Source organism: Dryobates pubescens, chromosome 6 (genome assembly GCF_014839835.1).
Source record: "Dryobates pubescens isolate bDryPub1 chromosome 6, bDryPub1.pri, whole genome shotgun sequence".
Taxonomy (NCBI): Eukaryota; Metazoa; Chordata; class Aves; order Piciformes; family Picidae; genus Dryobates; species Dryobates pubescens.
The window spans coordinates 20,763,467-20,785,692 of record NC_071617.1 but is presented as its reverse complement, the minus strand read 5'-3'; the positions used below and the strand labels follow the sequence as shown (position 1 = coordinate 20,785,692).

The 22,226-nt window shown below is 39.6% G+C and overlaps 1 protein-coding gene across 1 annotated transcript in view; it reads left to right on the top strand.

Moving 5' to 3' along the window:
- Window positions 1–22,226, top strand: part of MTHFD1L (methylenetetrahydrofolate dehydrogenase (NADP+ dependent) 1 like) — a 153,729-nt gene that overhangs the window by 64,927 nt on the left and 66,576 nt on the right. The window lies entirely within an intron of this gene.

Genomic DNA, 22,226 nt, shown 5'->3' with positions numbered 1-22,226 from the left:
CATGTCACCATGTTGAGACTGCACCAGATGGCTCAACCAGCTAAATGACTGGATTGCACTGAAACAAGTGTCCTTTAATTCATTGCATTAGTATCCATCTGACCTCTCTTGATAAACAGAAACAATTCTCTTTTCCTGCTTAATTATTTCTCTGCCGATTCAGCAAACTTAGCTTAACTAGAGGTCAGGTATCCCTGAGCCAGTGTGGAGGAACAACAGAAGATAGGCCTTATTTTGGCGGCAGTGAGCCATTAGGTTGTTCCAGCTACATTGTAAAACCTCATCCTGAGGCTCTCATGTTCCCATGATGGCATGCAGGTAGGGAGACTGTTCTTACATTAGGAATTCAGCCTATACAAGCAATAATACACCTGTAGAATTTTTATGGTTGCAGGCAAAATGAATTTGTGACTGAACAGTGAACTAGTTTTATAAAAAATTGTTAGGTATATTTAGAATTAATAAAATGAAAGGAACATTGCTGCTTTGTGATAGTAATGCCTTTGCACTGCTGCAGCCATTCTCTTCTATATCCTGAATACCCAGGTTGGTTTACATTAATCCTAAAGTTAAACTTTGAGCACCTGTGGAACAATGCTCATGAAATGATACAGTTATATGAAACGTGAAGTTTTTTATGCTAGCACCCTTAAGCTAGCACAGAAACATGTATAAATATGCTTATGTCATACATATATGCACTGGTTAGGCTGCACCTCGAGTACTGTGTCCAGTTCTGGGCCCCTCAGTTTAGGAAGGATGTTGACCTGCTGGAACGAGTCCAGAGAAGAGCAACAAAGTTGGTGAGGGGTTTGGAACATAAGCCCTATGAGGAGAGGCTGAGGGAGCTGGGGTTGCTTAGCCTGGAGAAGAGGAGACTCCGGGGTGACCTTATTACTCTCTACAACTACCTGAAGGGAGGTTGTAGACAGACGGATGTTGGTCTCTTCTCCCAGGCGGCCAGTACCAGAACAAGAGGACACAGTCTCAGGCTGCGCCAGGGGAGGTTCAGGCTGGATGTTAGGAAAAAGTTCTATACAGAAAGAGTGATTGCCCATTGGAATGGGCTGCCTGGGGAGGTGGTGGAGTCGCCATCACTGGAGGTTTTCAGGAGAAGACTTGATGGGGTGCTTGGTGCCATGGGTTAGTTGTTTGGGTGGTGTTGGATTGGTTGATGGGTTGGACGCGATGATCTTGAAGGTCTCTTCCAACCTGGTTTATTCTATGTATTCTATATTTTACTCCAAATTACATAAAAAGAAGCAAGTCACTTGTAAGTATTGTTTATTTTTAAATACATTGGTAATCATAGAAAGAATGAGGGAGTTGTTTCCGTTGTTACAGAACGTATGCTTTTTATTATGATACAACTCGACCCATGTATTTACTGCTAGACAACAGAAAGGTTTCTTACATAAATTTCTTGACTAATGAACAAGAAGATACAGGGATGTCTCACAGAAATCTTTACAAGTAACCAAAAAAGTAAATTAAAAAACCCAACATTGAGACCTGTTGCAGATCATAAGGACTTTGGGAAAAAACTCTTAAGACACGTGTCATTTTGGTGTTCTCTGAATATCAACAAGAAAGTTGAACAGGTAGAAATTCTATTAATGTTTATTCCGTTATCTTGAGGGCTTTCTTCTTCTTTTTTTAAGTAAGATTTAGTGATTTGTGTTTTCTCATTCTTCCTTTTTCATCATTATAGATGTATGTTTCTGACCTGCCCAAGTATGCATTCTAGTTTTTAAGCCGGTTCACAGAGTCAGTTTTGCCAACCTCTGCCCTTCTGATTGTTGGACATTTGCATATAAAATTTTGGTAGAGCGTTCTTGGGAAAAGTTTGATTCAATATTCTGGTCTCGCTTCTTTCATTTAAGTAAGATTAGCTAGGGAAATGCTTACTTGTGTAAGGAAATGAAGCATTGCAGCTAAGGTGGTGAAACATGAGGTTTTCAGGGTAGTCTGGGCATATGTTCTGTTTGTTTCCTTTTTAAAATGCACAATCATGTCAAGGAAAACAGTTGTTTCTTCCAGTGTTAATATTGTACAGCTGAAGGGTCTGTTCGTTTCCCTCTAATCAAACATCCATTCAAAGTAACAACACTTTACAAAGTGAATACATCCAATGATAATAGAATTGATATTTCATTAAGCCATGTTTGTGGTTGCATGGCTTTGTGAAATGAAGAGCAAAAGCATTTGGAATAGGTAACATTTTTCATAGGCTTTCATACTTTGTTTCTGCAGTTAGCAATCTTTTCAAGTGGGTGGTCTGTTTTGTGTCATCTGAATGAATGTATGTTGGCGGCAGTCTGAAGTCTTGGTCCAAGTTTTAGAGCCCAAAATGTGTTGTCTTGGATTTGGATTCCCCTGCCTTCACTGCTTCCCTGAGGCACTGAGAGCGTATCTTTTTAATTTCATGCCTTTTTTTTTTCCTTATCCACCTGTTGGTCTTTAAGACTCTTTTTTTGCTTTCTTCATCTTTGGCCCCAGTTTCTCTGCTGGGAGACAAAAAAGTGTGTTTGTGTTGCCAGCTAAAAGCTCTAGTTCATATTTTACACTACAGAACACAAATCTCTGTGAAACTGAGATCAAAGTGACACTGCCTTTGCTCCACTGAGCAAAGAATTTCAGCATGTCTTTTAGATTCTTGTTAGATTAGTAAAAGCAATAGTTCCAAGAGTAGCCTACTTAGATAAACTTGGCAGATAGTCATAAGTGTAACTGGTTGTTCTAATGGTTAAAATTACCACAAGTTTTATGGTTTAAAAAAATGCATTATTTCTAGTCAGAACACAGGGGCAGAGACTAGATGTGGCACTTGCTAATTTATTAAATACTATGTTATCCTACTCTACATAACTGAAGTCTAAAATGACAACTACGAAGCGTGCAGTAGTTCACACTGGGGTTGTGTCCATGCAGGGAGAAAGCCCATTGCCTTGCAAAGATACAAAGCAAAGCAGGTTGTAGGAAGCTTCATTGCATTCTGTTCAGTGCACCTGAACCCCATACAGATGTTGAACCCTGGCTGGGGAAAGCTCATCCTGCAATTAGTTCAGACAGTAAGAGTGCAGGGCAACTATGCTGCAGTTCTGTAACTACCTAAACAAGCTTAAATTACTCTCCTGCTAAAATTTTCACTGCTCTGTGTTTCTCTTTTGCCACGTTGTTTCCTCTCATTGAATCTGGCACTCATTAGGTTCTTGTATGAGCACTAGGATTCATGTTCTGCCATGTAGGTTAGTTACATAAATCCATGAAAAAGTCCAAGAGGTGCTGAAAATGCTGTAAATGGCACAACTACATGGCTAGAAGACGCATTTTAGGGACTGTGAGCTATGAGATTTGCTCTCAGCCTTATGCAACTTCATCTAAAGCAGGAACATAAGAAATCTCTGACTGGATCTGCAGTTAATTTCCTGTATGGTAGGATACATACCTTGATGTTTGTATGCTGGCTCACTCAATATGAGATGGGATAATGATATTTTTAAACAGTTATGTATTTATTTTATATATTGCATGTATCTGTAATTTATTATTTTGATTTGTACTTCAGTCATAGTTATTTTAGAGCAGAACCTCCTGCTTGAATGTGTAGCCAATACTAAGGAGAATAGAATGGCCTGATCTTGCACTACTTTCACAAATGCAGGTATTTTTTATTTTCTGCCCTGGCTTAAGCACCTCTGTTTTCCAGCTGCTTGTTTCTCATCCTGTGCAACCCCTCACTTGCCAGCACACCTGTTTATAGAGCCATACGGTAAACTAAGTTGGTGAGTTGGTCTTTCTTGAAAACAAGTACAACAAAAAAATCCTCTTCCTTCCCCTCAGACAGTGAATGGCTGGGTAAACATTTATATGTGACAGGAGAAAGATGAGATAATGCTGCATAAGATGATGTTTTGCTGAAATGAGTAGTTACAATATGGCCTCATTTGGACCCTTAAAAGTTCCAGTAAAGCTACTGTGGATGCACTGGCGAATCAAACTGAGCCTGCATTGCCAGAGCAGCTGAGCCTGTGCTCAAGTATTTTTGCATGACATCCTGGCAGACACCTATTGCACTTTTTTTTTTGGGCTTAGTTTTCTGCTGACTTAACACAGAAGCAGTTCAGCCCAGAGTCACAAAAACACTGGAGCTGGTGCAGGGAAGGTGAGTTGGGACAGTCAGCAGCGAAAGACCAATCTGTTGTGTAGATCCCACTGTTCATGTGACTCTGTGCCATGGCCAAGGCAAGGAAAAAAAAATCCTCAAAATTTTCTTTTTAGTTATTTTTAAACTTTGCTTTCTCTCTTTAACCTACATTTCTTGTTTTTCTGCTTGTCCTGCAGCTGGAATTGCAACGTGCTGTGCCTTTTTAGTAGTGTCAGCCTGGCTGGGTCCTGATGGGGTGCATTTATCTAGAAGGGGCAAGAGAGTCCTAGCACTAGAGTTGGCAGGACTCATTAGGAGGGCTTTAAACTAGGTCTGAAGGGGGTGGGTGAAGACATCGGTCCCTCTGCAGAGGTAAGAGTAGAGCACAAGGTAGGGTCAATTGAGAGCTCAGGAGCCCAGCTGCAGTGCATGTACACCAATGCACGCAGCCTAGGCAATAAGCAAGATGAGCTGGAGGTCCTAATCCACATGGCATGCCAGGAGTGCAGAGTGTTTTGCAATCCTTGTTTACTCCCATGGGCATGTATGCAAGCAGCCTTGTTAAGAAGGGAAAGTGGAGACACGGAGACACCAATACACCAAAAAACAGACAGGGGAATTTAGGTAACTTTATCAACACAGGATGCAGCTAGTTGCTTCTTGTCATGAGTCTGGTGATTGACTCAGAGATCATTTCTGGTGCTTAATACACTTAAAATTATAAAGGGCTACTTTCATTATATCTCTCTGCCACTTATTCTTCTTGTGTTGGCTTAAAGCAACAAATTATTTTCTGCATCAGTCACATTGTTTTCTTGATACCCTGTTAAGGATGAACAATTAGGTTTTTGTAGTCAGCAAATGGAAGATGCCCAAGAGGGGTTCTGAAGCGTTAAAGGATGAAAAACGAAGAAGAATGAGCTTTCCCTGAGTCATACTTGTCACTGTGTCAAATTATTGCAATAAACAGTTCAGCAGATTAGCCCATTCATCTCTTTAAGACCCTGAAGGTGTTTCATCTGAGGAAGGGACTTGTTGCAGATCAGAAGAAAAGTGAAGCGGGAATATGATTTTGCAATTCTTAACCAAAGTCCTTCTGAGATTTGTTTTTCAGTCTTGAACTGTATGTTTGAAGGTTGCTTTCTTTCCTACTCCTAACAAGCACATCTTATTCAATGCTGAGATTATACTGTCCTAGGCAAGGCTGAGCATGACTTTGTCATGGTCTCCTATCAGGTGAAAAAAAAAGAGAGTTATTGCAAGCTGTTGGTGTCTTTCTTTAGAAAAAGATTCACTTGGTGTAATTGGAAAGACTTTGTCATACATTTTTTAATGGTAAAAAATTCAAGTAGAAGGAGTGAATTCGTGGAATCGTAGAATGGTTGAACTTGGAAAGGACTTTAGGGATCATCTACTCCAACCTCCCCACCATGGCCAGGGATACCCTTTAACTAGACTCGGTTGTTCAAGGCCTCATTCAGCCTGGTCTTCAACACCCCAAGGGAGGAGGCATCTACAGCATCCCTGGGCAGCCTATGCCAGAGTCCCACCACCCCTGCACTGAAGATCTTCTTCGTAAAATCCGGTGTAAGCCTACTCTCCCTCAGTTTAAAACCATTCTCTCTTGTCCTATCACTAGACACCCTCGTGAAAAGTCCTTCTCCAGCATTCCTGTGGGATACCTTCAAGTATTTGAAGGCAGTTTTAAGGTCTCCCAGGAGTCTTCTCTTTTCTAGGCTGAACAACCCCAGCTCCCTCAGCCGATCCTCATAGGAGAAGTGTTCCAGCCTTTGCATCATCTTTGTCACCCTCCTCTGGACTGCCTCACTCTATTGTTTATACTAACAAGAGTACCAACACTAACTCTGCTTAGCTGCTGTGTTTCTTTAGTACATACAAAGTCATATTTCAAAGGATAGTAATTTTAAATATTCTCAGAGCAGACTTGTGTAACAAGTTTATAAACCACCTTATGAAAATTGCATGTTTTACACTAAGCAAATAATCTTCAGTAGGCATTGTTATTTTTTTTTATGTCGTAAGACACTTCACACTGTTCTTAGCAGTAGTCTTTTTTTCAAAAAAGGAAATAAAGCTCACATACTTTGGCTAAGCTTCTTTAGCACAAGTAGTACATGTGATATTTTTGCATGTTGAGTTCAAGAATTTCTTTTAAAATTGTGTTGTTGTTGTTGCTTGATACCACTAGAAAGAGGTTCCATGTGGTGACGCTCCAGAGAGCTTTAATTTGAAGATTCTGTTCAGGGTTGTTGGGTTTTTTTGCCTTTTATTGTTTTATCTCTGACTTCTTCACTCCTTATTTTCACAGTAAACAAAATGTAATGGGATTGCATTCCAATATTTTGCTCTTTGAAGCAATGTAGGTGTTTTTTTCTTGCTTTTGTTTCGTGATACAAGGTGGTTGACAGCAGTATCAGCATAAGCATTACTGGTTTACTCTGAAACATGTGAAGGGTCTGGGGAACAAATCTTATGAGAAGTGGTTGAGAGAACTGGGATTCTTTAATCTGGAGAAGAGGAGGCTGAGGGGAGACCTTATTGCTCTCCACAACTGGCTGAAAGGAGGTTGTAGTGAGATGAGGGTTGGTCTCTTTTCCCAAGTAACTAGTGATAGATTGAGAAGTGTTTGTCTTGGGTTTCACCAGGTGAGGTTTAGGTTGGAAAAATGTATTTACTTGTAGAGTGGTCAGGCACTGGAAAGGGCTACCCAGGGAGGTGGTAGAGTCACCATCCCTGGAGGTGGTCAAAAACCAGCACTTCAGGACATGGTTTAGTGGGCATGGTGGTGTAGTGGTATTGAGTTTACAGTTGGACTTCATGATCTTGAACATCTTTTCCAAGCTTTATGATTCTCTGTTTGTTACAAACTAGATAAGAAATATTCAAAACTTTATAATGTTTTCTCTGATCCCATTAGTAGTGCAGCTGCTCTAGCAGCTGTGCTTAGCACAGCTGTGGCAGTGGGGTGTTGGGGAGGAAGATGATACTGTGTTAGTCAGTATTGCTGCAAGGCTTTTAAAATCATGGTGTAATAGTAGAAGGCTCTGGTACCACAGAGTGCAAAAAAGGTACCATTATCTCTAGAAGATCTGTGAATTCTTGCTGTTCACTTGTTGAATGGTGATGCCATTCACATCCCATGTGTCCTTTTTATTTCTTTCTCCAAAGCTGTTGAGATAAAATTAAATTTCATTTCTTTCACCTGTTATACAGTGACAACAACAAAAAAGGGAACTCTTTTTCATGTCCCCTTTACTTTTAGAATCTTAGCAAATTTTCTTGCAAGTAAGCTGGAAAGCCTTCAGAGACAAGATGTCATGAAACACATTTTCCTTCACTGACAGGAAGTCAAAGTTCCTGAAAGCTGAGGTTACTTACTGCCTTGTCACAAATAATTTGTGTGTAAATCATTCATCATTTTCTTATGTACTGCTGCCACTGAAAGTCTGGTGGCAGTGATTTAAAATACTTTCTATTGCAGAAAATTATTAAAAGAGTCTTGAAATAATTTATTAAATATGTCAAATTAGAGTAAAAACTTTTCATTTGTCTTTGTGTGTGTATGTGTTCAGAGTTCTTGAGAAAGTTCAGAGTGACTCCACATTTTCACTGCAGGTCTCTTGAAACTTTTTCTTCTGACACTTCTCATGTTTAAGATACATTGCAAAATAGAGCTTCTAAGAAAGAAGATTAGGCAGAAGAGAGTCCTGAATGCTTTTGTGTGTTGGGAAGTCTTCAAGCTTTGACTGTTATCATACATCACTTGCATTTCAGAGCCGAATTAATTTGAGAGCTTGTAAATTTTTCAAAGTTAAACTTAAGACTGAAAGTTGGTATTGACTGTGACCTATTTGTCCTTAAAAAGTGATGTTTTGCTCAAAAGAGAGAGGTGATAAAGAAAGGCTGTTTTGAAGAATTGTCTTATAGTAAGATTTTACTTTCTTCCCTTTAATGAACAAAAAATTACAACTATAAAGTTCGCTTGGCATTCCCTCACTACAAAGCATATTTCTAAATACTTTATTATGTTCCCAAATCTGTTGTTGGTACCTAGAATTATGAGGGCAGTTCACAGGAATACAAGAACATGGCTATAAATCATCAGTCATTTAACTGAGTTCTCTGCTTTGTCTGACAAACATATCAGATGATCCCCCTTCACAAAACTGACTGAGTTCCACTTTGAAACTAGCTTTGATTTTTAACTCTTGCTACTACTGCTGGTAAGCTAGCTGGGTTTCCATAGCCAATCGTGAACTCATTTGCTCTTATTCTGTAATACTACATTCCAGTTTAGTATTCTCTTTCTCAGGTGACAATTTTTATACTAACTAAACCAGCACTGTTTTCCTAATCTTCTTTAGTGCTAGGCTTGCTAGTCCTGTAACACAGTCTATCTGGTTTTTTAGTTTCTTCATCTCTTACAGTATTCACTTTCTTCAAAACAGGAGCATGCATGGAGCGCTGCATACCTTTATCCTCAGATCTGTCACCTTTGGTTTTTTCCTCATGTTTCTATGCATCACTCATTCTGTCATTGACTTCGTACTAACTGACTCTCAGACTCTCTCTGACATTTGCAATTAGTGAGCGCATCAGATGTTGTCATTAATCTCCAGTGGCAATGGCTATTTACTAATAGCTTTCTGTGTCTCCTCATTTCTGCCTAGACACCACAGAAGCTTTTTGCTTGTGCTATTGTAGTTCCTCTCCATGTTGGCAATCCTTTCAAACTTTGGCATTGCCAATAAACATCATCAGTGTTCCTCAGTCTTTCTGCTGAGGTGTTTAGCAAACAGTGGACAAGAACCCTCAGGCTTGGCCTCTCTCCTGTCCTACAGTTTTTCTCTCAGTTATGTGATGGTGATTTTCTTCTCTCCTTGGTAACTCGTTTTTGTTGCTGGGGAAAGGTTTCTATGAGGCATAACTTGCCTCTGGTGAATAGAGTTTATTTTTTACTTATCTCAATTTTTTAAAAATGTATTCTTTTCTTAGAAATTTGTTTGCAATCCATTAGGCCTGTAGGCACTCAGATTTCTCCCTGCTCCTTTTACATTACTTAAATACAGGGTTTGATACTTTTCAGGTACAAGGCACAAAGAGAGAAGCAGCTTATTTAAAATACTGATACAAGCTTTATGTTGTTCTTCTGTGGTATTTTTTTTTCTCTTCCAGGATTTTGAAATTCCTGATTCACTTTTTATTGAGCTCTTTTTTCTTTTTTTATTCAGCTCTTGTGTATTTTGGGGGTTTTGTCTGTTTTTAATTCGATCATTATTATATTATGGTGACCTCACTTCATTAGCTTCTACTTTTTAATTTGTGAGGCTTAAGACCTTTGTGATTTGTTTTAATTTCCTTTGCGGGGTCTGGCACTCATTCTCCAGTATAGCAACTCTAGCTGTCTTTTCCTTTCTTTTAGGGCTTCTGTAATTAATAGTTGCATATTTTCTGCTCAAAAAGTCCACCTTGAAGGGTAACAAAACTAGGGATTTAATTGCCTTTTCTCCTAACGACCAGGAGTTACCCCTGTTCTCACGCCAGTTGTCTTGTAAGAGACCAGACATTTTACTTAGTATATTTAGAGGAATTGGAATTCATGAGTGAAGTGATCTTGGTGTGAGGAAAGCAATTTAAAACCCAGGAATGACATGATAGAAAATAATGATGGGATAGAATGGCCTTGCATGGTTTTCAGGTTTTTGCATGGTCAAAAGAATTAAACTAAGACTAAGAGCTGTGAAGTGACATGTATATGTGTTGGTTATGTGCTGAATGAAGTGTCACACCGCAGCTGAGCTGGCTGGGTCAGAAACAAGTAGAGAACTGCACATGCATAGCTTATTTGAGAAAACCATGCTTCTCTTCATAGGAGTTTTCAGAGTAGAAAGGAGAAATAGCAAGGTAGTGTTTAGGTTGGGCTTGTATGCCTGAGGGATTTGCCAGTGAGGAGGCAGGAAGGATGGTGTGAATACTCCTGCTGACTGGATGGCAACTGGAGCTGGCTGGCTCCTGAGCAACTGGTGTCTTGAAGAGACCCCATCTTACCTTCACTTTCTTGCCCAGTAAAACATGAAGAGACAGAACTGGTGAGTCCATCGCTTGTCACCAGCAGCGTGTGTTCTCTAACTCCTGATCTGTCTCACAGTTGAGGCACAGTAGTGCGTGTCAGGAGACATGCAGCTTGTTACCACCTCTATCCTTGACTAGCTTCGTGGCCTAAGCAAGTAATTTCAGTCTCTGCATATGTAATCCCATTCTTCTTGATCTGTTTATTCCATTTATAAACTTTCTTGGAGGCAAGAACTGTCTCATCATAGCAAATGGTGAGATGCCAAACAGTGCAGTAAGAGGAACTTTGAGATAACAGGGCTTTTGTGGAGTCATGGCAGCTGCCAGTACTTAAACGTGTCAGGAATTCACTGACAAGCTGACATGGTATTTTAATGCCCTGTATGCTGACCTCTTCCACAACATGCTAGAGCTTAACACAACTCTGTCCTCTGTCAATGACATACATAAATTAAGAGTATGGAGTGTACAACTGTTAAGTGCTATCCATTATTCTCACTCTCGGGACAATTATCCAAAGGTAAAAATAGATGGGAAGGATCTGTCATTCATTCAGAATATAAAGGCACTGCCCAGCTTCTGATAAATAAAATACTGTTCTACTGAGTAGAAACTGATGACATTGTAACTTCTGTCTTATTTATTTTCTCTTCCATACAAGATAGCAATCTTACCTAGTTTTAAAACTCCCAACTCATAAGAAGCAAACAAACAGTTCCTTTTGTTCTTTTGTTACCTGCTGGTTGTATTTAAAAGGAAACAAAAAAGAGGTTAAAAATATGCAAGCAGTAAGACATCATATGTGCCAGGAAGTTCTCTTAATTCATCATCTGGCAAAGGAAATAAAAGCAGGCTCCCTCGCTAACAGTGTTACTTTTGCTTAGGGTTATTTGGCAGAAAATCCATCATTCTCTCTTTATTTGTGAGTATTTCATATTGACTTCGACTCTTCAGCAAGGGTCAGCAGGGCAGAGTATGCACGTAGAATTCAAGTCCTATTTCAAAGGCTGAATTTTAATTGTAGTGGATGGTTTATTTTATTGAATATGAAAGCTCTTTATTAGATTTCTTTGTTGGTTGGTTTTACTGGCTTTTTTGATACTGAAATCTAATGTTCTTTTTATAGACTACTTGCATAAGAATTAGGTTTGTTCAGACATTTCCATCATGTTTGGGAAACCATTTTTTGCTGTTTATTTTCTGAGTCATTGTTCTGAACGTGCAGGCTGAAATGCTTTGTTTTCTGAAAGCTTTTAAAATGAAAGTATTGAATAATGTACAAATACGAAGGGAACAATGCTTGTTTATATGTGCATTTACTGTGTGAACTGTTGACTTAAATCTTCAAGGCTCCAAAGAAGTCAGTACAAATGTGAAAATGTGGTAAGGAGATACATACATGTGCTTCCATTTTTTTACCATGTTTAATTATAGTTGGCAGAATTTTAATACAATCTAGTACAAGTTTATATTTAGCAGCATTTTCTGTTTGCACTGGTACTCCATAAACATGTGCACACTTACAGCTCAGTTAACAGGCATTTGGGGAAGAATTGTTCAAAGCTAGGTCGTTTTCTTTACGATCAAACCTCAAAAACGTTTTCTTATCCTGTGCTCTCCTCTCTGCCAGCCAAACTGCAGTAATACCATGGTGCAGATGTCAAAAATGCACATGTAGAGGGTATGGAAGATCTTTATTTTCAGGTGTTCTTTTTTTGCTCATAAATTTTATGAAGTACTCTACAATAAGACAATATAAAAGAAAAGTACTGTGATTTCTCCAAAAGAATGCTGACTTAAGAGGGGGTTGGACATGGCACTTGGTGCCATGGTTTAGTCATGAGGTCTGTGGTGACAGGTTGGATTTGATGATCTTTGAGGTTTCTTCCAACCTTGGTGATTCTGTGATTCTCTGACTTCAGTTTGTTGGCATTTTCAAACAACAAACCATATGTGTTACTGTATACTGGGAGTTCCTAAATGATTTTAACTGAAAATAGTTCTTTTTCTTTGAAAACAGAAATTAAGTTTCTTTACATACCTGATTTTATGACATAGTTGGATTGGCTTGAAAGAAAGGTATCAGAATACACAACGACTAGGCCTATAAATTTGTTTCTAGACATGTTAATTAAATTTCAATTGCTAGGATATATATGGCCAGTATGATTTGCTAATGGGAAGAGTGTTGCTTTGGCAAATAGCCCAAGTGCTTTTGAAGGTCAGATGATGCCAATATTTGGAAGTGTTCAGAGACTGTTCTCTGATTCTATAAAATAATACATTAACAGAAAAGATTGATTATCCTAAATGGTGTTATCAGGGTGAGCTTGCCGCTGTGACCTTGTGATTTTATTTTTACAGTTTTCTATAGCTGCTGCGTAATTGATTTGAGAGAACAGGTCAGATTCAGATACAGTAAAAAAGTGAATTGCAACAATTTTAAAATTTTGAGTGGGTCTTTTTGTTGCTTCCTCCGTCCTTGCTTTACTATGCAGACAGCTTTATTGAAGGTTACAATCTCAGACTCTTCATCTTTGTGTCATGCAGCAATAAGGCACATGCTTGTAAGGTATTTTCAGCTTTAGCCCCAATCGCAGGCTGAGTAGGAATGAAGCTTCAGGGGTGGAGCAGGTTCTTTACATGCACAAGGATTCTGCATCTGTCTGCTGCCTCTATCTATTGCATCTCAAACAGAGCTCCCAAGAGGCTGAGTAACAGCTTCATAAATCGGAAGTTGCAAGGTCAGCTTTTCCTGCAGCCAATTAGAAAGCCGGTCTATGGTTCAGAGTCTTCACTGCATGAGGAGTGAGAAAGCACAAAAATGTGGAGAAGGGCCAAGGACAACAGAGTAGCTGAGATGGCAAGATGGTGGACAATTATGAAGATAAACTGAAAATGAAGATTAGTGATTTTTAATCTGTAGTAAAGGAGGATCCAGGAATAATCTACCAATATTTCAGAAATGGTAATGGTTACTCTGCAGTGGCAATTATGTTGCCCTGATTATATGAAATGTGCTTAAGTGGAGAATTTCACAATAGGAATTAAAGAATTGGCTTAGACATGGATTGTGAGCTAGCAGAATTATGGCTTGGCTTCGTTTTGGCTTTCGTTGTGTTATTAATTGGGAAATCCACATAGGAAAACCCTTCTCCATGTGGGATTTGTTGGTGTATGACCTTAGTACATTCACGCTCCTCAGTTTGTAATTATTTCTGCAAGATAGATTGCACATATGCACACGCATATGGTTCAACAGACACAGCTACTTTCCACAGCAATTTTAACCAGCTGAGTCCTTTTTCCTCATCCAAAAATTATAGGGAAAACAGTAAATACATATTAATAAGTTAGACAGAAGCCATCAATCTTACACTCTGAGTGGAGGTTCAAATACTGGGTTTGTACAGCTCATTTTAAAAATAACCAGTGATTACAACCAAGCTAATGCCTACCTGCCAAAGGCATTAGAGGGCTTACATGTCTGAAAAGCTTCCATGATTGCCCGAATTGCTCCTGATGCATTTCTCCGTGCGTGTGGCTATTTCACAAAATTTGTGCAGCACAGTGAGCTTTATATTTCTGCTTCTTTCACCCTCGTCTGCTTTTCTGTGGCACATGCTGCATGTTCTCACTGGTAGGCATTTTTTCCCCATCTCATAAAATGCTGTTACCAGTATCTGTCACTTTCTCTAGGAAAGTCTTTGTACTGATGTCTTAAGTTCTGTATGTGTTACATGTATTACACTCATTGTAGAATTTCCATGAGCACCAAGCTCTCACTCTCAGGTCTTGTACAGAAGTCTAAAGGTTTTGTACCAAATGTTTCACTGGGTGATTTTTTTCATGAAGACAAGCTACTAGTGCAGTGTAATACTCTTCTTCTTGAGGATACAGGACAGAAGATCCCCTTTCCCATGACTTTCCAGAACATGGTTCAGTAGTTTTGTCACGAATAGCATTGGTGTCTTCTCCCAGGCCAATCACAACGGGAAGGCATTCTTTCTCCAAGCAAAGACTATGTGGAATGAAATAAAACCAGAACTGGTTCTTCCTCCAAGGAGGAGGATTCATTAATGCGTACATTGAAAAGACAGTGACTAAGTCATGGGCAAAACCATTACAATAAGCAAACGGTCCCCAGGATTTTAGAAGGGCAGGGGTGGGAGTGCTTCTCAAAATGTGTGCCTTGGTAAAGACTCTGGGGGAGTTTTAACACGGCAGCAGCCCAAGGCAAATAGTTGCAGGCATTATGGGCTAGGCTGCAGTGATTGATGACTCTGTGCCTGGCCTGCCTCGGGTGATTGCACCAAGTGACAGGAGCATTGATCATTTTGATTCAGTGGTGGCTCTTTGTTGTGTGGCATCCACCACAATCTCAGCTGATACCACACTCTAGCCATTGTTGGTTTGTAATGAGTACAAGGAGGAGCATGTGGCTAGCAAGGTGATTTCCTGGCCTTGCCACCTCTCGTAGCTGTTCCATCTGTAGGCTTGTGGGATTGTATGAACAGCCACAGCCTAGCTGTGGTTAAATTAATTTTGTCTCTGAGTTGTGATAGGCTGCAAAAAAATTACATATTTGTCATTCACTAGCTGTGTTGTCATTCATTGCCTGATTGCATTTCTGCTGTTCTTTAGAAAGTATGTAATCTTCCAGGATGTATGCTGAGGTGGTGTCCTGTGTCATGAATAAGATTCTTTGCATCTCTTTTTTCTTTTTTTTTTTTTTTTTTTGTTATATATATGAACAAGCACAATATTTTTGCTAAGGCAGATATTACTTCATGGCCATTTGATAAAATGGGAAGAGAATTGCCTGCCTGCCTCTTTGAGTACTTTCCAGATGCTTAAATATGACTTCTCAAAACATGTTCAAAGTCCATTTTCCATAGCTGCTAAGGGGAGGAGGAGGAGCCAATACCTAAGAGCTCAACAGAGAGCAGCTTCAAATACACCTTTGACAGAAGATCTATTTGATCCAGTTGGATGAAGCTCCTGCTACTTTGAAAAGTGGAAGTAAATGAAGGTGTGGTAGTGAGATATGCAGAGAGAAACACAGTTTAGATATGATGAGATTTATTTTAAGCAGCTAGGGCAATGCTGTGGGTACCCTAAGTTAATATGTTCTTTGCAGTCAGGGAAATATAAAATGGCCTTAAGTGAAGATCAATCAGTGCTGCTGTTAATTATTTATTTCATATAAAGTGGTGAGGTTTTAATTTTGTAATTACCATAAGGCTAATAATTCTTTGCTAAAGGCCATGATGATCTCTTAAGTATGAGATAATGTAATTGCCTTATTCCTGTGCCATTAATTGTGCTCCATTAAAAAAAATTGGTCATCTGTCTTATGAGCAAATGATACTGTGTTACCTCAAAGGGAACGTGCTATGAATGGTGAAAGGATGCAGCCTAAAATTCAGTTCTTTTGTTTGAATTTTTCTAGTTAATACTGCAACAGAAGAAGGTTACACAAAGGGGACAACTGTGTGTATGTGGTTAGTGTACTCAGGTATGCATTACAATTCATGTCAGGGGCCAACACAGCCATGAGTTATGGGTCTTTACAAGAGTATAGGACACAAGAGTTAAGTGGCTGTAAAACCCAGCAGGCTTAGCCGAGGGATTCAGAGAAACATGTAGCCTATGAAGCCACATACAGCTCGCTGTTTTTATTATAATGAATCGTTTGTGATTTGCAAGACATCTTCAGGTATTTAATCTCTAGTAATAAATCTAAATAATGAGCCTATTACTAGTGAGTTGTGAGATGTCAAATTTTATATTTGAAATATAAGAGTAGGGTTTGACCAGGTGGCTAGGGACAAATTCACAATTTGCCCCTGTTGAAATGCATCTGCCTTTCTTTGCTTTGGCTTCTCTGCTTTTGCTGCTTATTTTAACAGGTTCAGACACCTGTCCAGTCTCACGTCATCTGACTCAAATCTAACCCAGGGAGGGTTAGAAGCCACACATTTTTGTTATTGTTGCTCTGTGGTTTTCTGTTTCTTTTCTGGTTAGCAAATTCCAATAGTTTACCTTCCAATTAGATGAGTGATGAAAACTGCTGGAAGTCCGGGAAGCAGATAGGGAGGGAGGAAAGGGGAAGATAGGAGACTTAAGAGGAAACAACAACTGCCTTTTCAGTAAGGCAGGGTGCTCATTTGATTCATCCACAGCATAAAACTGTGCCCTAAATTGGTGCTTTGTTAGGCAGGAATCACTACAGTAACACTTCTGTGTATTTTCAAGAGGGGAGTCAAGCAGAGCTGTAAAGATGGGCAGAGCATGCTTTCTGTCACACAGTGCTACTTTTGTCAGCTCCTGGAGTTTTTGGTTTGATTCCCTCTCTTGAATTTCAAATCCAACATGTGCACCATACATATATAAGCAGTCTTGTAAAACCCTCAGAGAGGAATTTCGTTTTTAATTGTGAAAGAACTGAGATTTAAGGGTTATCTTCAGCTGTCTGGGTTTTAGTAAATAAAGTATAATTCCTGCTACGTTTTTGTCTACAGTCTGGGAATAATCTGCGTGAATCATTGTGCCTATTCATCTGTTTTATGTATGAGATGATCTTGGAAAGTTAACAGCAATTGGTATTTGGAGTGTGTAACAATAAGAGGTTATGCTATAAACTTCAGTTTCTCATTTAAAACTGCTCTGTGTTTCCATGGTAGAGTTCATCTCTTATGGAAAAAGAAATGTTTCTGAGAAAAAGGTTGAAATAGCTTGTTATGGGATCCCAAGGCAATCAGCACTGAAATGGAAGTGTGTTCCTAAGAGCTGAGCTTCCTGTGCCAGCCCTTGCTGCCAGGAGGCTGCGACAGTCCGCTGAGACCCAAGACTTCTGGCCACTGAAGACAGTACTTCTTTGGAGGAAAGCAGCATTAACTGAACTGCTGCTGTCATGGCATATGATGGCAGGGTCCTTGAATATAAATCTTTGTTTTCAGTTGACATATTTTGTTTGTGTGGAGAAGCTGAAATTTTTCAGGAGGTGTTTTTCCTCCAAATAAATTTGTTATCTCTTTGGGCACGCTCTTGCGAGTAGCTGCTGTCTGTCTATGTTTAGAGAGGCTTCCACACAGAGTCTCAAATGAATAGTAATCTACTGTTAAACATAACTTCATGTAGTCTGTTTTCTGGACTTTTTGCAAAAGAAAACTTAATACCTGTTTAAAGTGTGAACGTTTTGGCTTAAGAAGCCAGGACTGTAGTCCAAGCGGCAGGTTGGTGGCTGACTGTCAGAACCTCTGGCTGCCTGTACCTCTGGAGAGCACATACTGCCCTGGCACCATTCTGTAGCAAAGGGTAAAAATTGCCTGTTATTTCCAGTAAGCTTATGTTCTGCTGAAACAGGGAGCAAATCTTTTTCCTATAACTTTTTCTCCTATGTCTCAGAACAACAACATAAAGCTTTGGTAGCTGATACAAACTATTTTCTTCATGGCATCAGAACTGTTCAACCTATGTATATGCATGTGTACCTTTCTGCTGGACTTTGTGTCCAGCTGTGGCAGCAGCAAGAGCCTGTGTCGCATGCCATCTGAGAATGTGTCAGAAGAAAGATGAACAGGAAAACTCCCTCTGTTGGGAAGGGTAGGGGGGAGATTAAAAAGTAAAAACTAGTTGTTACCTTCCAAAATGAGTCATAATAATGAAAGTTCACATCAGATAGATTGCCAGAGTCAGAATGGACAAACATCTGTTTTATTCATCCCTAGCAATACTAACAAAAATGCGATATCCTGTTAGAGAAATCACTGGCCATCCTAGTTTATCTTGGCAGTTGTGCACCTTGGTATTTTTCACTTAAACAAGAATGTATCAGTACTTTACAGCTAGCATGCCTCCAGCTCCAGGTTCACAGTTCATGTGCTTCTGTGACTTTGAACTCTTCTTTTCCTGAGTTTACCAGCAGACAGCTGCACCAGAACAGATATGTTTACATGTAGGGAGTAAGTGGCAGTTTGCAGCTCAGAGTTTCCATTTCCTTTTACATTGTTCAGGAATCTAGGCTCAAAATTCTGTGTCCCAAAGCCTCGTGTGCATCTGACCTGGTCTTTTGTAGTACAAATGCTTTGTTTTGACATTGATTTGTTGACAGAAAGGGCTGACTAGGGAGAAGCTACTTTCACTAGAAATAACCCTCATTTTATGTGAAATTCAACTGTAGATGAAACCTCTTGCTTACTTAGTTGGGTTTTTTGTTGTTGTTGTTGTTTTGTGGTGTTTTTTTAAATCTAATCACTTTCTGTAAGTCTTTTAAGTAGTATGTAAATGTGAGGCTAATGCAGAACCCCTTTTCTGATGCCATGGCATCACAGATCTATTTTTAGATAGAGAAAAATATTTTTTTATTAGTCATGACAATGAAATCTGATTATCTGCTTAAACCATGACACTGTCTGTTTAAGCTATTGTCATGTGTAGGTGATAAAATATTCCCAGATGTGCTTGGCAAGGCAGTAATTACTTTGAAAGGCTATAGTAATTATACCATAGAAAGAAACAAAGCCATCAGAGTGATTTGTTGATTTACCTGAACCCTGAATTGGAATTAGAGGCTGCAGTGGAGAGTATCAATTGTTCTGACTTTACACCTCCCAACAGACTTCTCATCACTTTTGCCTAATTTCATGTTTAAGACCTTTTCCTTCTCCTTTTGCACCTAATTTAGATATTTGAGGTTCTTGCTCTGAATAAGAACTATACTGCATGCCTCATCCCTGGAAGTGTTCACAACCAGGTTGGGTGGGACTTTGAACAACCTTATCTTGTGGAAGGTATCCCTTTTTGTGGCAGGGGGGGTTGGAACTAGATGATCTTTAAGGTCCCTTCCAGCCCAAATCACTCTATGATTCTATGATTTTGGTACCTGAACTGAGCAAAGTAGATGTCCTGTAAAGGATAAATTATTTTAACAGCATATTAATTGCTGTATTTGACCTGTGCCCACTATTAAAAGTAGTACACTGCTGATATGGTAAATTTTAATTTTTAATCTTCATTTTAATGTTGCTTATGATACTTAGGCTATAAAATTGAAGCATAAAATCAAACAACAGAGTATTTATAGAATTAGGTTTCGCACTCGATATGACTGTGCAATGAGATAGTCCAGAGAGCTTTATTCACTGATAATTGCACCTACAAAATAATCTTTCAATTCTGATCGTGATCATTGTCCAGTCTTACCACTGCAAGAAGTGGGTTTAGAGTAAAAAGTAAAGCCTGGGACTGTAAAATCAGATCTGGATTGGCATAGATCGCCATAAGGTTGTGTTCTTGGGCTGGGAGTGCAAATGTTTTCTACAAGCTCACAAAAGGCAAAGCATTTAGCTCTTTCATTAGAACTGCTGTGTTTGTGGCCATGAAATCAAAGCAAGTTACCATTATGCTGTCTCTTACAACTCGCCTACCCGCTTGCAGGGCAGCAGCCAGAGCAGCAGCCAGAGCAGCAGCCAGAGCAGCTGGGAAATGGCTGCTTGCTGGGGAACAGTTTAAAGAGGCTTTGAGTGGCGGGGAGCTGAAGCTGGGTAAAGACTCTATATAGGCAGGTAGTACCGGTTCCCCTCCATTATGGTACAGCAGAGCACGTCTTCTGGTAGGTGTTTGTTTGTCATTTCACCTATAATCTGTAATTGCCTTCTCTTGATAAATTGTGTATGAGAAATTTTGACAAAAATAAATGGACTCATGTATTACTCTAAATTTCTCTTGTTACATTTAAAGTGATTAGGTGTTTTATCTCAATCTCTAAATGCAGACTAGCATGAAACTTCCCATTCATAGTCTGTATTTGTTTTTCATTGATGCTTTCATTTGAAAGCAGGAAACAATCTGAAAGTGATTGCATTCAGTGGTTTAGCACAAAGAATTTAAAATATAATAGCTTGGCATATTACTCTACCTTTTTACTATTCCTTGGAGGAAATAAAATTGAGTGACAGCTTTCATCCAGGCAGCTTTTCTACTATATCCTGTTTCCTTCCACATGCTGGAGAAAGCATTGGCATTCCTCTCCTTTTCCTCTGCTTCAAATGAAGATACTCCGTTCTCTGTGTTGCAGCACTCACTGGTGAACACCATCTTCTGTTAACTTTTCAGATGCTGATAACAGCGTCTGGGTTAGGGCAAATGTGTATTTTGCCCTCTGCATCCAAAGAAGGACTTACAAAGAACAGAGGAATATGTACAGAGGTGTAAGTCCCTCTTCACAGCTTTCCAGAGCATTTGCCCTGGCTGCTTAGGCTGCCTGAAGGGTGGCTAGCACCCCCCCCCCGAAAGTTGAAGTACTGTGTGTAGAGTTGCTGTGCTGACTGTAAGTAAGGCTGACATTTCTGCTTTTCTCTCACTCAAAGGTAGACCCTTCTCTAAGGAAAACTGACCCTTGGAAAGGCTTGGCACAAAAAGGATTAACTCCCTGGAAACTTTGTTTGGAAACTTTAGGAGACTGCTATGTGTATACACTGGCAATCTCTGTAAGAGACAAATTATTTTCCCACCCTCTCAAATACTTGGTAGTTTATCCGTTGTTTATGTTAAAGATTGATCATAGTTGTATGTTTCTGACTCAGGGCTCCCATTAATCACACTGTGCCACATAAGAGGCTGGAGAAGAAGAATGGGGGGTTACTGGAAAGCAGCTCTAATTTTAATATGACTTTTCCTGACGTTGGCTTTGTTCCTGTGAATTATTGTGTTTGTGTAAACCTTCCCCGCCCCCTCATGTTTGGTATGTCTGTTTTCCTCAAGGATATTCAGAAAAATATAATACACTTATTACAATGGTTTTGGAGAATGTTAATTGTGACACTTGCAATGTTACTATTTCTAGAGGTCCCTACTCTCCCCCATGTGCCCACCCCCTTGTTCTCTATTTCTTGCTTCCCACCCCTGCCCCCCAGCAGCCATTTCCTCCCCCTCAGTAGAGCCGCGCAGGCAATTGTTACAGCCTGTGCAAAACAAAAGAAGAGGTGGAAAAGGAGCAGTGGGATGAGGACAAGGGCACAAAGGCTGGGACTTACTAAAGCACATCAGCTGTCAGCAGAAACATACTTTCTCCCACAGCGGCAGAGCATATCTGTACCTCTTCCTCCTTGACCCCGCTGAAGGTTTCCAGCCCCAAAATATTTAATCTCTGTGGTACCCTTCTAAGCATGACAGTAAAAAAACTGCTGGCAAGTGGGAGAGAAAGACAAGGGAATTTACTAGGTTTTGCACAGTGGTTGGGGTTAGGATGACATGTTGCCAGCCCTGCTTGGGAGTTGTGTCCAGAAGCCTCTGGAGCAAGCTATTTTCCCACCCTGACTTGTCTGGCTGAAAGTCCTTTCATATCTTCCAGAGGCACATACTGAACCCAACTCTTCAGTCTGTTCTAGTGGGAAATAGTTACGTGAGCAAATTTTCAGCCAACAGGAGATGTAGCTTTTTGAATTTTTTGATTGTTGGGTGCTTGTGTTAGTCTAATATATTTGGATTTCAAAAGATGCAACTGAAATAATTGGTATTTGACAAATTGGAGCAAATTAGCTCTGAAGAGACTGACATCATTTCATGCAGATTATCTTCTCTTTTATTTGTAGCTCCACTAAAAATACTTTGCCAGGATCCTAATTCTGCACAGATATTTCTCCTGAGTCATGTTACATTAATGTCTGATTTCTTTGGTGCAAAATCCCCTTGTGGAATTCACTGGTTTGCAGTGTCTTCAAAACTAAAACATGGCTGTAACTGCTGGGTTTGTGTTTATTATTAAACATCCTCTCCACAAACCCAAGAGATAAGCAGAGTTCTGCCAGCCTAAGAGAATTTAAGTCCCTTAGTTGTGATGAAAGCGTATCTTCATGAAATCAACTAAGGAGTAACAATGTAGGTAAGTCTTGTATCTGAAAGAATTTGCAAACATTTTAAATAAATATAATTGCCAAGAAACATCTGGTTTTAGAGAATTAGATGTTTTTAAAATACTTTG